Source organism: Musca autumnalis, unplaced genomic scaffold, assembly GCF_047663935.1.
Source record: "Musca autumnalis isolate F117 unplaced genomic scaffold, ASM4766393v1 scaffold_1, whole genome shotgun sequence".
NCBI lineage: Eukaryota > Metazoa > Arthropoda > Insecta > Diptera > Muscidae > Musca > Musca autumnalis.
In genome coordinates this window covers 268,956,168-268,974,773 of record NW_027411644.1, presented here as the reverse complement: position 1 = coordinate 268,974,773, position 18,606 = coordinate 268,956,168, and the positions used below count along the sequence as shown (strand labels likewise).

At 35.9% G+C, this 18,606-nt stretch overlaps 1 protein-coding gene across 1 annotated transcript in view; it reads left to right on the top strand.

Annotated features, from left to right (window-relative positions):
* Positions 1-18,606, top strand: part of LOC141389530 (uncharacterized) — a 1,388,168-nt gene that overhangs the window by 504,472 nt on the left and 865,090 nt on the right. The gene's annotated exons all lie outside the window — the stretch shown is intronic.

The following is an 18,606-nucleotide window of genomic DNA, read 5'->3' as shown; positions in this document are numbered from 1 at the left end:
TACGTATTAGGAATTTGTAAGATATCAAGCGAATATCTGTTCAAATATCGATGATGATAATTTTATGTATTGGATGAAGGTCAATATTAGCAGGTTTAGAGTCTGCACACAAAATATAAAATATTTTTTAAACGTTTCTACTCTGAAAAATGTCAATATGAGCATTTCAGGTTATATGAACACCACCATATATGTATGTCAAAATTGGCTAATTTGTGAACTATATATGATAAATATAGACCAATTTTCTATTCAATTTTCATAAATTTTCCTCTAGAATGAAACAAAATCATCAGTTAATGCTTTTCCACATCATGATAACAAAAAATGTAACGATAATACGAATACTTAATACTTGCTCACAGGCAACATTTGGTAACTCCCTTACCACGAGGATTTTTTAAGAGTTTTTTTTTCGCAGAGGACATATTTTTGCGACTACTAATCATAATAAATATGAAAAATATTTTTATCTCTACAGAAAAAAAATCGAGGTTCAAAGGGTTAATAGAGGAGGGTGTAAACTAAATAAAACAAGTAAAAAAGTATCAGTCGGCTTTGCCGCCAGAGATATACCCTCAGCCTGTGTATATTGAAACAGTTTTTTCCAAAAAAAAAAAAAAAACGTATGTATTTAGGGGGTTTTAAAAATTATGGACGTTTGAACCGACAAAAATGTTGATTAGGGTTAAAGATCAAAAGTTTTGCGGAGGAGATACTAAAAGGAATGGATCGACATTGACCATTATAGAAGTGGATCTCCAGCCACTACATATGGTCCCATAGCGGGTTTTTACACCCTTCGGGCTGTTTGCTCTAGAAGTATGGACTTGCACCTGAAAAAAACTTTTAGCATCGTAATTGAGGCAGTGAATGCAAGTTGCTTCAACCGGAGGTATCGGATGGAGTGGACAAATTTAGTCCACATGTGAACCTGATCTACATCTGGTAGATATATTGGGATGTGTAAAGTATGGACCAATTCGGCCAATCCCTTCAAGAGTTTCCGTACGAAAAATTTTTCCGAACATTTTTGAACTTTTGTGGGGGAGGTTCCTGAAGGAGTGGACCGATATGGCTTATCTTCGAACTTAAACTATGTTTGGACAAAATATTACTAAGGCCACATTTTGAACCGTATCGGCAGATCTGTTCTAGAGTTATCTTGCGCTCCAACCACCTCACACGGTGTCATAGGGGTTTTTTTTGCAACTTTCATGCTATTTTCTCAGGAAGTATGGACTTGCCGCCAATGAAACTTGTACCATCGTGTGGGGGGCAGTGAAAACAAGTTGCTAAAACAAAAATCAAAGCGATTCGAGAGATGGCCCTAAACTGAACTTTCCGAAATTTTGTGTGAGAGGTACCCGAAGGTGTGGACCGATTGAGTCCATATTGAAACCTTATCTAAGTCTAGTACAAATTTCACGATGTGCAAAGTATTGACCAAATCGGTAACTTCCTTCAAGAGTTATCGAGCGCACAAATTTTCCGAACATTTTCGAACTTTTGTGTGGGAGGTACCGGAAGGAGTGGACCGATATAGCCCATCTTCTAACTTAAACTAAGTTTGGGCAAAATATTACGAAAGCCCAAATTTGAACCGAATCGGCCCATCCTTTCGAGAGTTATCGTGCGCTCCAGCCAGACAGACAGATAGACAGACAGACGGACGGACATGGCTAAATCAACTCCCTCGTTAGCATAAATGCTGAGGGTATAAAAATTGTTTGTTAAATAGAGCGTAACTGCAAAAGTTCTCTAATATCCTGTCCAATTCTTTTTCGACAAATTAAATTTGACTTCCTAGATTCCGAATAATCAACTTTTGGCTGCAAATAGCCCTAAATCTTGTTGATAGATGCATGGAAAATGTTGATTAAATCCTCAAAATACCAAAAAGTCGGGCGGTACAGTTATATGGGGGCTATATCAAAAAGTTGACCTATGTTCACAATTTTTGGTGGAGAAGATGCATAACCAACGAGAATCCCCAATGCCAGAATTCTGATTATTTGATCTGGAAATGTGGACAAACTCCTCAAAATACCAAATACCAAATATTGGGAGGTACCTTTATATGAAGGCAATATCAAAAAGTAGACCTATGCACATAGGTTTCAATCAGGAAATTTTTGGCCAAAACCCTATTTTTGAAGTTTCGAAATTTTATTTTTTTTTTGCACAGAATAATAAAAAACCCATTAAGTTATCTGAAAATTATTAGTTTTTGTAAATAACGTTAGTATTCGTTGATTGGCGCAGTACCAAAGTTGACACTTTTTTATGTAAAAATAAAACAGACTTTGTGCTGTAAAATATACAATTTTTGTTGTATTGCGTCGCTGCATAAATATACAGAAGTGAGACCAAAGTTATTATGAATCGGGAAGCTGTTAATGAGTACTTTCATAACATTTACAAAAAGAACGATGAAATTTGTAAAATTAGCGAAATAAAATCAGTGTTTTTATATATATTAAAAATTATTTTTTACAAATACTTTTTAAATATTCTTAAACTTTTAAAAAAATGTCCAAGTTTGTCCACCTCCAAATTGATTTCGGAAGGTAGCTGGGGGACTGAACTAATAAATTGAGAAATAAATTCTTGCTCAAATTTGCCATAGTTAAAATAAAGTGGATTTTTCTATTTCAAGATGGGAGAATTTTTTGTAAATACCTGTTGTGATTGTACGTAGTATCCAATTGAAATAGAACGGTAATACCCCCATTTATCAACCGATTTTCCTTAAAATTCATATTTAAGGGTTTCAGAGTGTAGAAAACAAGTATGTATAATTTTTTTGAAAATAGGTCCATTTTTTGTCGTAGCCCCCACATAAAAGTACCGTCCGATTTTAGATATTTTTTGGATATTTTTAGCGACACTTTATGACCGATTCGGCTGAAATTTGGTATTCTGACCTCTTGGAAGATATGAATCCTTCGTACCAAAAATTATTAACATAGGTCAATGTTTTGGTTTAGACCTCACACAACGGGACCACCCTGTTCAACAAATGCTGGCAGTTTTTGGTCATTTTGGTCTATAAAACGAAAGAATTGCTGTTTGTACACATTTATTATAAATAATAATTAATTTCAATACAAAATGGACGTTGAAATAGTTTTGGCCAGACAATTTGGATTTGGGACCATTGTGCTATGGCCACAATTTTTGTTGGAGAATTTTACACCTTATTTGGGCGGAAAATGTAGCTTAAATCCCGCAAGATACCGAAAATCGGGAGGTACCTTAAAAGGGGTCAATACCCAAACGTGTACCCATGTCCACAATTTTTGGTGGAAAAGTTTAGTGATCGCTAGAAACCCTAAGTACCAAATTGCAACTTATTTGGAAGGAAACGATTGCTTAAATCCTCAAAATATCGAATATCAGGAGGTACCGTTATATGGGGGCTATACCAGAATATTAGCCCATGTTGTTCATATTTTATCCATTATTACCCACGCACACATACTACGTTTGTGCAAAATTTCAGAAACGTATCTCCATTCGTTTGCAAGTTCTTAATTTCGCGCCGCTAGATCAGTGATTTCGACCACTGTGCGCCCTAATGTACAGTCAAACTTTCTGAATAAACTCAGGAGTTACGGTTAAATTAACATACTAACTTAGATGGGTTTTATACTAAACAGAACGTTTTGTTCCATAAGCCGAACTAAGAATAGATTTCTCGAAAGCTTCTTCTCCAGTTTTGGATGACATGTTTTTTGATATCATCTTCAACTTCGGAGGCCTTCCCTTGAGGTGTATACCGTCAAGTGGCTCGTATTCGTATGCCTTTGTGGTATGTGAAGCATCTTTATCCATCTTGCTGATATGGCCCAGACAACACAATTGTTGTAGCTCGATAGTTTTTACTATATCGATGTCAGTTGTCTGGTACAGTTCGTGATTCATACGACGCAGGTATTCACCGTCAACCTCAACACTGTAAAAAAAACAACTTGAATTTGAGAAATGAAAAAGTTTGATGACAGAGAAGCCACTCCACATCCGATATGTCTGATGAGCTGCTACCAACAGCGAAACATGTCACATAGTGATGGTTGTGTGGGTTCGAATCGTCGGCTTTCCTTTTTCACTTGCAAAAAAATCATCGGTCATTAGGCCCGACTCTAACGAGAAATTAATTTAAAAAATTGCTTTTAAACTGTTTACTTAGACATATTTTTATACCCTCAGCCTTTAGGCTAGAAACTGGTATATGGGAAATGTTACTATTTATTTCATATCCCATTTCCAAAAAAATGATTTTTTTCTTTTCCCGCTACATTAACGATTTTTGGTACATAGGTTAAGAAAAAATTGCCCAGTACAAATCCGCTCGCGAGCAAATTTTTGGTTGTTGCGGACAAATGTTATCACTTTTTACTTCTTTTTTTTTAAGAAAAAATTATTATAAAAACGCTAATTATTTTATTGAGCACAATTGTTACCAAAAAGTTATCACGAAGTGACGTCATTGAGTAGATTGCATAATATTTGTAAAATGTTACTCAGTATTCGCGGAAATTAAAAAAATTGACAAAATTTTAAATCTAATCCGACTTTTTTCAAAATATAGGTGCATTTACCCGTCAAAAATTACAAAAAAATAGTTTTAAATAAAGACTTCACAGGGAATCAAATGAGACCAAACTTATAATGATTGGGATAATAGTTATGATATTATAGCTAAAATAAGCACATATTTGTGTTACAAAAAATAAATTTTGATTTGGAATAATTGTTTTCACATGCATTCTAGAGTTGAGAATATTGGAAAAACTCTATAGGAGTACTTCTTTTATTTTTCTTGAAACTTCCAAGAAAATGGGCGGATTTTGCTATATATGCATTCACATAGAAGGTTTCCCATTGAGGAAAGTTATCGGGTTGATGAAATAAATCATTAGACTTCTTAAACGGAAATAGAGTTCAAATAAACCACTTTAACTTATATGCATTATTAAAATATGTGTAAATCGTAATGTGATTTTCATGTACAGTAAGACCATATCTTTTAATTTGTGTATATTTTTCGACATATAACTTGGACGCTTAGATGTAGCACCGGCTGCATCTAAGCATTAAAAACTTATATAACATCTCTAATTTGCGCAAGGTACAATAAATTTTGTTCCGCATCCGGTTTCAGTGTCACCACGAAAGTCTACATCGATATATATCTATTTCAAGGCGATCAATCAGGAACCGTGGATGTAGCATCACACACTATTTTTTGAGATAACATAATTGTAGCTTCCTTATCCGTAAAGTTTTTAAGTCCCTATTCCCACAAAAACGAAGATGCTGCACTAGTTTTTAAATTGCAGTGGAAACGGCCCCCAGAATACGCAATAAAATGCGCTATATTTTCGAAAACAATTTTAGGTGAATTTTCTACCTTGGAATTTCTCGTATCTCGCGTTTTAGTAGATGGAATTTTCGTATTTGGATGCAAATTTCTGTGAAGCTGTGTAGGCTACATTCACGACACATATGTCAAATAACTCAGAATCGCCAGATCTACAATCCTATATACGACTTTTTGAAAAACTTGTTTGCGGAACTAAATTAGAAGAAAATTTCAAAAAACACTTAAAATCTGGCTTCAAAATGTCAGCATCATTTAATGGTGGACGCAGATCAAATTTTGAGAAGTTATACACTAGTGAGATGATCCTTATTTAGTTGCCTTCTACTTTTACTTTGACGGGAAAATCGTGAAAAGTGTGGTTTAATCACAAATCGAGAGAAAACAAAAAAGACACGTTGGCTTCAACACATTTTTACCCATTATTTAACATAAACGTAACCACAGCTACCACGCAAATTAACTTTTAAGGCCAATATTTTTTGCCAAGTCTAAAAACATTTCATTTTATCCGAAAGCATTTAATTTGTAAAATATACAATCACAAGTCGCGTGTTCTAAAAGGGTAAACCTTGGCTTCAGCTATGTTAAATTTTCAAAAATATTGGTGATATACACTTTCATACGGGCAATATGTGTCTCATCGAAATAATACTTGGGGTCTAGTATGTTTGGACGATATGTGTTTCAGACAATTTGGAGTCGCTTTAGCAATGTCCGTCCGTCTGTCTGGCTGGCTGGTGCGCACCATAACTCTCAAACGGATCAGCCGATTTGGTCTAAAATTTGGCTATCGTAATATTTTGTCCAAACTTAAGTTCGAAGATGAACCATATCGGTCTACTCCTTCAGGTACCTCCCCCACAAAAGTTCAAAAATGTTCGGAAAAATTGTGTGTACGATAACCCTTGATAAGAGTGACAGATTTGGTCCATACTTTTCACATCCTAATATTCTCTCGATATCCCCGCAATTTTTTGCGCTTTAATCCTATCCATTAGGTAGGTCGAATTCAAATATCGAACATAGCTTTTGGTATATCCCTTATACAACGATTACTCCTGATTTTAGGTATTTTGAAGATTTTAGCTGCACTATTTGTAATTTGACATTAGAGGTTTCCAGTGGTCACAATAATTCTTCACAAAAAATTTACAACATAGGTTCGGATCGATGTTCGCTCCTCGGATCTAGGGGACATCTACCTCGCCGATCTGGTTTTCCCATCCGAGGACATCCACGTGGCCTTGTGTATTGAACCTGGTGCAGCTTACTGCCATGTTTTTTACCGCGGCAAATTCGATCAGCCTCATTACGTTGTCGAATGTCACATCATGAAGGCCGTGTGACTCCAAATATTAGCATTAAAATCCAGAACCATCTTAATGTCATGACCAGGGCAGCGGTCATATGCACTCTCTAGACAATCATAGTATAAGAGTATATCCAGTCGTAGCTATCCCCTACTAACCCATTATTTGAACAAAGGCATGTCACACTTAATAAATAGTTATTCCATAACCACTAGAAGTTGAAAAATAAGATAAAAAATTGTTTTTAAAAACAGTTGATTTGGTATTTGTTTTCAATTTCAGCACAGTTCACATATATATTTTTATTTTTTATGCGAACTTTAGATTTGTAGCCGAATACACTAATCGCTTACTTGTGGTGCACGCTTACATGTGGGTGGTTTGTAATTACCCAGCAAACCAATCGTACCGACATCGTAACGAAATCGGAACAAAATTCGAACGATACGTCCGATATCTGATCCGAAATCGTAACGATATCTTAACGAAAGTTGCATGAAGTGGTTGACATAATTTCGGAACGAAATGTCTTAGCGACATCGGATCGATTTCGGTCCAATTTCTTAACGAAATCTGAAGAAAATCCTTGGGAAATTCGGATAGGAAATTTCTTTCCGACATTCGTTCTGAAATCGGAACGAAATCGGTACAAAATCTGAACTATTTCCTATCCAAAAAATCGTTTAGAAATCGGAACGAAATCTGAACGACTTTGCTTCCGAAATTGTTCAGACGTGTCGGACATCAGACATTTGGTTTGCTGGGTAGTTACATAATGACTATGCAAATGCATATATGGTTAGGATGGTCGTAGAGAAAATCTGATTAGACAGAAATTCGAGCATATGCAAAAATATATTCAAAGATTTATGGTCTAAATATCCCACCGAAATGACTGAAATTTGGTTTTAAGACTTTGTTTGGGGTATAAAACTTTACAACTGAAATTTGTCCGCACGGTCCACGTCCACGTCTTCATATAGCCCCCATAGAACGGTACCAATTTCCCTTATTCTAAAAAATTATGGCCTCAACACCACACTAAATTGGCTGACATTTTGTATTCAGTCTTCGTCGGGAGTATAAAACTTTTCACCTGAAATTTGTCAGTATAGGTCCACGTCTTCATATAGCCCCCATAGAACGGTACCTCCGGATTTCTGGTATTTTGAAGGTTGTGGCCTCAATATCCCTCCAAAATGGCTGAAATTTTGTATTATGTCTTCGTTGGGGGTATAAAACTTTCCACCTGAAATTTCTCGTCTTCATATAGACCCAATTTGTCTGTTTAGGTTCAGGCCTTCATATGGCACCCATAGAACGATATCTCCTGATTTTCTGTTTTTTGAAGTCCAGTCCAAAAATTTGACATGAATCGGACCAAAAATAGTGGTTGCATAAAATTCCGCTGTCCAATAATGACTAACGGATCCGAATTTTTGCTGGGATATGCTTGGCCTGTTCATATTTCTCTTCGGTCGGGTCATGGGCGCAGATAAGTACTTCAAATGTAAAGATATTCTTATCTAAGTTATCCACTAATGCAGGTCGTTGGAAATACCATCCCTAAGCTATCCGAGTTATAACCCCAGACATCGCTTTACATCGTTGACTTTGAAGAACACAAGTCAAACAACGCAAAATGAATTAAGGTGTTCTATGCCTAGCTGCTTCACGCATTCTAGCCGGTCTCAAGCCCGGATAAAGGAGAAGGGAAAGCCGATCAATCCCAAATGGCTTCAGAAGACTGAGCGTCTTGGGAAGTAGGAGGATTACGTACATCTGTCCTCTGAAAGATCGACCTCATACATGGTCCCTCGCCATCACCCCAAGTAGGTTGGCTTTGGGTTGATAACCCAATCTCGTAAAAAATACTCTATCAATGAAACGTCAACAAATGAAATTAGAAGATCCCCCCATACGACGACGACTTATGGCTTTAAACAACGGATTATGATTGGAACATGGAACGTTCGTACTCTTTCCGAAACATCCAGACTAAATCAAGTACGAAATGAGATGACAAATTACAACATTGACATCCTAGGCCTGAGCGGGGTGAGATGGTTAAAGAGCGACGTCACAAATATGGCCTCGGGTCACCAATTCCTGCACTCGGGTCATAATAATCTTCGAATTAACGACGTGGGACTACTACTATCTCCAAATGCCAGAAAAGCTCTTATTCAACATGTCGCGATTTCTGACCGCCTAATTTCTGCCCGGTTTCGAACAAAATTCCGAAACTTCACTGTCCTACAGGTCTATGCTCCCACCGACCCTGATGATGAGGAAAACAAAAGAATGTTCTACGACCAACTTGAGAACACTTTGTCATCTATCCCTGGAGGTGACATAAAAATTCTTATTGGCGACTTCAACGCGAAAGTTGGTAATAACAACTACAACCTCAAAAATGTAATGGGCAACCACGGTCTTGGACCAACCAGAAACGACAATGGAGACAGGCTAATAGACCTATGTGCCAGACACCATCTATTCATCGGCGGAACTAAGTTCCCACATAAAGATATACACAAATACACATGGGAGTCTCCTGACAACCGCACACGCAACCAGATCGACCACATAATTGTGAGCAAACTTTTCCTTGGTTGTTTGCTGGACGTAAAAACACGCCGTGGTGCTGATATTGATAGCGATCACCATCTTCTTGTAGGCAGTTTCAAACTACGTCCCGCCGCCATCCACACCACCAAGAAAAAACCCAGATACAACATAAGGAAACTGCAAAATCCACAAATAGCTGAGCAATACAAAAATGCAGTAACACAATACTTAAATTCCCCTCGCAGAGAACACTCTTGGTCAAATATACAAGATGCGTGCTGCCAAAGTGCGAACCAAATACTCGGCACCCATAAGCGCAGCCACAAGCCATGGTTATCTGACGAAACCCTCCGAGAAATCGCGAACCGCAGAAGGCTTAAAAACAAGATCAACCGTAGTAAATCTGCTACTGATAAAATAAATGCCCGAACCTTATACCGCCAGTCGGCCGCCAAAGTTACATATATGGCAAGGAGAGATAGAGAAGCTTATTATAGTGGCATCGCAAAACCAGCAGAAATCGCATCATCAATGGGCAATATAAGAGATGTATATGCTGCTATTAAACAGCTGAGCGGCAAACAACCACGTACCACAGACATACTCAAAGATGGAAATGGCAATGATCTCAACAACACAAAGGAGCAACTGCTACGCTGGCGTGATTTCTTCTCCGCACCGAGCTCTGTCGCAGTCTCCACCGATGCGCAGGGTTACGTCTGGAATGAAAATAGGCGCATGCCTAGAAGAGAAATCTCCACTGCCACACCTAATTTTGCAGAAGTACTTCAAACATTATCCAAACTGAAGAACTCTAAAGCGCCGGGCCCAGATGGCATACCTGCAGAATTACTGAAATACGGTGGTGAACCCATCGCAGAAGCTCTCACGCCGATAATTAAAAGTATCTGGGAGCATGAGACTATTCCAAGTTGCTGGAATGCCAAAAAAGGGAGATCTCAGAATATGCAGTAACTGGAGAGGCATCACCTTAATAAAATCCTTGCTTCGATAATTCTACAACGCATTTCCCCTGCCTTGGATAACATACTAAGGAAAGAGCAAGCACGCTTCAGACCAGGGAGATCTTGTACTGACCACATCAACACAGTACGCATAATCATCGAGCAGTCTATCGAATTTAACAGCAGTTTATACCTTCTTTTTGTGGACTTTGAGCGAGCTTTCGACACAGTATCCAGACCAGCACTATGGGATGCACTGAGCTCCAAGGGAATCCCAGATAAAATTATAAGCCTCATTCGCGAATTATATACAGATGCGAAGTATACAGATACAGAGTACGTTTTAAAGGCGAAGAAAGCGTGCCCTTCGAACTACACTCAGGGGTGAAGCAAGGATGTGTCCTTTCGCCCACACTGTTTCTCCTACTACTGGATTGTGTACTCCAACAAACCAACATCGAGGCTCCACTGGGAATACGTTGGTCCGTAAACGACTTTCTCCATGACGTCGACTACGCTGACGACATCTGCCTTTTTGCACATCGCTTCTCCGATATCGAACAAAAGTTAGAGCGACTGTCAGCTATTGCGAATTATGTTGGCCTGAAGATAAATGCGAAGAAAACCAAACTAATGCGGATCGGTTCTAATAACACAGCTCAGTTATTGCTCCATGGGCAGCTCATCGAAGATGTCGACCGCTTCTCTTACCTAGGAAGCACAATCTGCAAAGACGGAGGTTCAAATGCCGATATTACCGACAGAATCAACAAAGCCCGGACAGCTTTCCACTCTCTACACAAAATCTGGAGAGCAAACAACATATCAACAAAAACAAAGCTGAACATTTTCAATAGCTGTGTAAAATCTGTCCTTTTGTACGGTTGCAGTACCTGGAGTACAACACAGGTGTCTCTTAGGAAGATTCAAGCCTTTTACAATAGATGCCTGAAACAAATCCTGCAATTTTTTTGGCCCAACTGGGTAACAAATGAGCAACTTTACGTGATGGCGAACTGCAATCCAATAGAACATGAAATCCGCAGACGCAAATGGACATGGATTGGACACATTTTGAGGAAACCCTCTAGTGAAATCTCAAGACAAGCTCTAGATTGGAACCCACAAGGCCATCGAAATCCTGGCAGGCCTCGAAATACATGGATCCGTGTTGTGAAGAAGGAATGTCTCTCTTGCAATCTTCCCTGGAACCAAGCAAAAATTCTAGCTAATGATCGACAAAGATGGAGAGAATTTGTAGACGCCCTATGTTCCTCGTGAACTTTTATATAATTTACAAGTTTATTTAAACTCTGTAACTTTTTATAAATAAAGGAAATATATATATATATGAAAAAAAACGATGTAAAGCTCGGTTATCAGTTTCAGGGTTAAGAAAAAATTAACATTTAAAGATCTAAGTGTAATAAGAATCATCTCGCGAATTAGTATTTTTTTTCTTTTTTGGTAAGGGAGTCATTTCCCCAGTTCTGCTCCTGTTTTTATTACAATTCTATTTATTTTATTTGTTTCGATTTATTTCATTTTTCAAGGAAAATTTAATTTTTTTTTATTTACTTCACAAAATAATCTTATGTGTGACAAGCCCCGACAAATCCCGCTGTCCAGAAATTGCCCCGAAAACCCGGGTTAAGGGATTTCAAAGTCCCAAATCCCAGGATTTTCGAATACATATACTGTTCGACATTACTGCTGTCCACCCTCTGCGTACCACGTATAGAGTTGAATTTCACACTTTTGATATCCTTGGCCAATTATTCAAGACATCTTCATTGATTAATTAAAGTAAATCGAATGGATGTGCTTAAATTGGGCAAATATTATATTATGGGCTTGCAGTTACGGAAATACCAACTATAAAATATCTTAAAACATTGGAAAGTGTGTCCCCTTAGCAATGCTGTGATTTTTGTGGAAAATAACTTTTTAATGTTCGTAAAACAAAGCCTATTATTTTCTCTCTGTGTACAAAAAGTCAAAGCACTTTTATCACACTGAATTGATTTGTAATGAAATGTTTTTCCACTGGCATCCAGAAGCTGTCCAAATGCAATTTATTTCCATTGAGTTGTACCTACGAGTACATTAGCTTTTGTTCAATTATCCCCAATTGATTTTTGTGGTTGTTGGTACTATGTACCTGCCATGCAGTGCATGGAAACCTTTCCAAACAGTTAACAAGCGCAACATGACTTTCCCTTTTATGCTGTTGACAACAGGTGATTTGTTAAATTGATTGTGAACTGCAAATTATTAGACGAATATTTTGAACTAATATTTAGGAAAACAGAATCCATACAATTTATTTGTGTTCACTGGATAAAATACATGTGTATGGAAATGTTTTCACAGACATCAAGAGACGTTCTAAAGTTTGTATGGACACATTCTGAAAAATACCAAAATGCTTAAAGCCGACCAAGGGGATATGTACGTGTGCGTTTGACAGATGCTAAAGTATTTGTATTTTTCTTTTTAAATTTAAACTATTTAGCAATGTGTTTCACTGTTAAAATTTGTTTCCTATCAGATCAGAGAAATAAGAAAAATCAAAACCATGCAAATCAATTTTTGATTAACATTTTTAAAAATCTGCACATACTACAACAAACCTTGGGAAGCAAGTTTGTCAATGGGTGGCCTGCTTAAGGCAATCAATTCAATTGAGTTCGACACTCTTTTATTAAAAAGACGATACTTTAAAGAGTTAACGAGAACGTGGTTCGTCATAGATGGGGAAAATAAATTAGAGGAGTGAATATTTTTCTCTGGCACGAATTTGAAAAAACATCAATTTGTCTGTGTTTACTACACATTTTTTGTTTGTTTATAAATACATTTTGCAATATTGGTCTCATAATTTTATTAAAAGAAAGATGAAGTAAAAAACAATTGTTTATTGTTTAATTTGTTTATTTCTCCAGGTAAGTCAAGAAAAACACAGAAATACGCTAACCTTGATTTTTTAATAGTTTTGCACATCAATGTTGTTCATTCATTCCGAGCGGTTTTGCATTAAAAATTTGATTCCCTTAAGGGGTTTCATCGCCTTGTGGTGACATTTTAGATGTATTTTCTGTAGTACATGTTTAACGGGGTTTGATAGTTTTCCAACTAACCATTTAATCAAAATTCAATAAAAATTAAGAAAAAGTTGTATACTCGTTTTCAATTAATTTGCAGTTCTTAGCTACCGCCTTAGCTGTAATTAAACATACGTGTTATCAGGGACCTATTTATATCATTGGCTAGTGAATAAAATCTCGACACGAAGAAAAAACGGCATGATTTCATTCGGACGACATCTTGCAAGCAAAGTTATCGATTTTTTCTTCAAGGAAGATTGTGGAGGTAGATGCAAAGAAATGTGTAGTATTGAAAAAAAAATAAAAAAAAACAAAATTGTGAACAATTTTCGGCCGCTCCAAACCTTCTATACCTTCACCATGAAATATTCTAAACTAAAATGAACTAATTACTTTTCTCTCTGTTATGAAAGTACCAACACCCACAGTTTTTTGTAACCACAGACCACTGGAAATCCTAATTACCAATTACATAAAAATTGGCCCGAAAATGTACCTACAATGTTAAAAATACCCGAAATCGATTGATACCGGCGCATGAGGCCGTACTAAATGTGGACCTATGTCCGCAAACTCAAAATGCCAAATTAAATTCTATTTGGGCCGAAAATGTCGATAAAACTTCAATGTACTTGACTACCAACTCCGACCTGTGTTAACAAATTTTGATAGACAAGTTTTCTAACCAATTGAAATTCTACATTCCAATCTACATCCAATCTGGGCCGAAGCAGTAAAACATCAAAATACTTAAACTCGGGCAGTATCGTTATATGGAGGCTATGCCAATAATTTTTGGAGAAAAGTTTTTTTTTTTTGAACTTTACGAACTATAAATGACAAATTACAGTCAATTAAAAACGAATATTTATAAAAATGTCAAAAATGCATAAAATCAGGCGTTACCTTTATTTGTGGACTATTTCAAAAAAAGAACCCACTTGGAACCCCAAATACCCCCATCACTGAATTACTAGTTATTATATGACTACAATTTATTTCCATTGAGTTGTACATTAGCCTTTGTTCAATTATCCTCAATTGATATTCGTGGTGTTGGTACTATCTGCCATGCAATGCACCATTTAATGGAAACATTTCCTAGAATAACTAGTTATTCTGTGGCCACTAGAAATTGAAAAATAAGCTAAAAAATCTATTTTTAAAACAGGAAGTTGTTTTTAATTGCAACAGACTTCATATTCGATCACGCGTAGGAACATTAAGGGTTGTTTAAAAGCTAACATGTGCACCATCATATGTTCTTTATTTTGTCAGCAAAACGCTTGCGTGCCGACTGTGGGCGTTGAACCCACATTCCACTGAAAGAAAAATGCTTCGTTGTATCAATGAACGGGTTTCATTGATTATTTTTTATTGATGCTATGAAATGTTACATTAATACAATGAAATGTTTAGTTAATGCTATGAAACCTTACGTTAACTAAAATTTAATGATTTTTGGCTTCATTGAATAAATGAAACGGATTTCATTGAATAAATGAAACGGATTTCATTGATGTAATGAACTTTTTATTTCTTTAAATTTAAAAAAATATGTGAGTATTGAAACTAGGGATACGTAATCGATGTCAAAAATCGACTATTCGATCTTTCGATTTTTAGCTTCAACGGAAAAGTCGACTTTTAGATCATTCGACTTTCAACTTTAACAAAAACGTCGATTTTTCGATCTTTCGATTATGATCAAATTCGACTAAAATCGATTTTTGATCGATTTTAAAGCTTTTTTGATACATATCGTTGTCAACAGAGGGTGTTATTGCAATATTGAGTAAGAAAATCGAAAGTCGACCATAAAAGGTCGATTTTTCGATTTCTCTATAACCAAAGGTCGACTTCGATTTTTAGACTTTTCAAACCAAAAATTCGACTAATCGATTAATCAAAAGTCGACTTGCCTATCCCTAATTGAAACTATGCTAAATAGTATGTGCTTAAAAAACTAGTATTCAAACATCTTTTAAGAAAATTGTGGAAAATTGGATATATTTGATGTTTTTAGTTGGCTCCAAAACTTAATGATATAGTTTCATTAAATAAATGAAATAGTTTCATTAAATAAATGAAACAGTTTTATTGAATAAATGAAACATTTTCATTAAATAAATGCAACAGTTTCATTAAATAAATAAAACATTTCTGAAGTCCCCAATACTATTTAACTATTTAGCGGAATGAAAAAAGGGTCAGTAATAATGAAATCGTATCTATATTATGACCCTTAATTATCATTTTTCTTCTAATTATTTTTCATTATTAAACAAATGTTTTAAATTTTCCACAATCATAAACAGAACACATTTATAAATCTGCCACGTACAAACATATGTGTGTATAGAATCACATACATCAAACATACATACATATGTATGTACGAATATTTGCAGAAGCGTCACTAACAGCGTAACTGTACAAAAATACCTTACTTGCTTTACTAGCGATTGGCTTTGATATACATACATATTCATTCTCATTAAAATGTTTGTCTCATTTTTTCTACTTGTGTATCAAGGCTTATTCTCTCGGTATGTTATTCTTTGTTATTCCTTGTTATGTATTTCATTGTTGTTATGAACACGGTTGCCACCGTGTAAAAAAATTGTCTACCAAAATTTCCCGAAAATGTTACCAAAAAGTTACCAAAGAATCAAATTTGCCATTTCGTTTGTTACACATCGAACTATGCATCGGAAATCCTGTAAAATGTTTATAATCTAGATCAAGACGTATTTATATAAGGTCAATTGTGTGATAATGACTTCGTCATATCCTCAAGATTGGAAAAAAGCACGTGTTGTGCCTATACCAAAAACTAGGTACGTCAGTGGACCCGAAGATTTTCGGCCCATTTCGATCCTTCCTGCCATTTCCAAAATTATGGAGCATGTTCTTAAAGACCAGATAATTCAGCAGTGTTCCAGCAAAATTTGTCACTCTCAGTATGCGTTTCGACGAGGACATAGTACAACACATTTGCTTCTTAGCCTGACTGATAGCATCCGAGAGAATATTAATGTTCGAAAACTTAGTGTTCTAGTATCTCTTGACCTGACTAAGGCATTTAATTCCATTAACTACAACAGACTGATCTTCAAACTATTACATGAATATAGATTCTCTGATACTGCATGTAGACTTGTTCTGTCATATCTGACTAATAGAACCCAATATGTAACTTTTAATGGCAACCAATCAGATTGCTTACCGCTTTACTCTGGAGTTCCTCAAGGTTCCGTTTTGGGACCCCTCCTCTTTATACTCTATGTGAATGACTTGCCCGTCTACACAGATTTTCCTAATTGCAGAACATTTCATATATTTATTCAGAATAATAGAGTGCAATTTGTGGACAGACATAAATGCCTAGGAGTCATTTTAGATAGTGGACTATCTTTCAGATACCATATTGATTCACTATATGGTAAAGTGTTAGGTACTTTGCGTAAAATTTATGCCTGTGGCATGTATTTGCCAGTCCATATTAAGCATAGAATTGGACATGCGCTATTAATGTCTCACATTAATTATTGCTTGGAGGTTGTTTCGGGTACATTTGGTATATACCTTAATAGACTTAGGAGACTTGCCAATGTTATTGTTCGGTTTGTTTATAACATTCCTAGAAGGAATCATGTATCTGAGTTTGTTGAGAATTTTCTGAGATGTTCTTTTGATTCGTATGTTAATGTTCGCAATTTATCTCTATTTTATAAGATGATTAGAAATAGGAAGCCTTCTACATTATATAGAGCATTTGACTTCACCCACTCTTCAAGGAATCCTCAAATATTTATTCCTAGAATTTGGAAGAATATTTTTGGCCGATCATTTCGTGTTCGTATTGCGCGTAGCTGGAACGTATTACCTCTGGAGCTACGATTATTTTCACACTCAAATAACGTTTTTAGGTTGAAACTTCTTGAAGTTTATAATACCTTGAATTGATTAGTACATTGGTGTTACTGGTATCTAGGACAACTATTGTCAGTAATTATTGATTTATTATTGTATGGTGGGGGCCATACTTAAGGTATACTCATTTAATTTTCTGAATTTCATGAAATTGTTTATTTTTTAACGTAATGTTACTTTACACTCAGATGTTTTTATATAATAATGTAATATTTTTGGCCTTGTAGGCTTTTTGTTACATAAATGAAATAAATAAATAAATAAATAAATAAATAAATAAATGCATGAATTACAACTAACAAATTTACAAAAACAACTGCTCTGTTCCAGAACCTGTATGAATCTACAAATTTTTACTACGATAACAGTTTTTCCTTTGTGTTATCGGAAAAAATAGTAAAAATTAGTAGATTCATGCAGATTTGGAATACACCAACCGTTGTTGTTATTGAAAATGTAATCCCAGCAAAATGTTCGATGCCAAAGATGCCATTCAATCATGGGTGAAAGTGATCTGGCATGTCATCTTTTTAGCATCTTCATCGATGAATTTTATATGAGCGTGGACCCCAAAAGATGCTATTCATTTTTGGATCCAAAGCATGTCATTTACACCAATGCCTTGAAATGTAATTTTCACCAATGCTTTGGCATGCCATTTCCACCAATGCTTTGGCATGTCATTTTCATCAACCCTTTGCAATGATATTATCATTACGACGAGAGTTTTAACATCGTTGGTTGTAATTTCGAGTCTCCGACAACATCAAGCCTATTGTAAATAATTAATCGTATATATTTAGAAATCTCTATTGGATCGGTGGAACGGGTTCAAGTGCAGATGAAAAGATCGGATCTTTCACAACTTCCTTTGCATGGGTTCAAATGCTGATGAAAAGATCGGATCTTTCACGACATCCTTTGCATTGGTTCACATGCTAATGAAAAGATCGGATGTTTCACGACTTCGTTGGAACCAATGCAAAAGATGCCATGAAATCACGTCATGGCATGGAACCCCTTCCTACAAATTTTGCTGGGATGTCAAAGAAAATATTAATGGGGTCGTTCTAAAAATGTTCTCAGAAAAAACATAAATACATTTTTGTTGTATACATTTTGAAATGAAATAGAACAAATTTGAATCAAAATGCAAATATAAAGCATACAGAACTGTCGAAGGTCATTGTTATTACACGTTTACGATGAAAAGAAGTATTTTATGGAGCAGATTTCTATGTTTCAAATTTCATGAGTAGACCCAATTACATTTTGTTCAATCAAACCTTAAAAAAGTTACCAAACCAAAAACGAAGTTACCAAGTTAC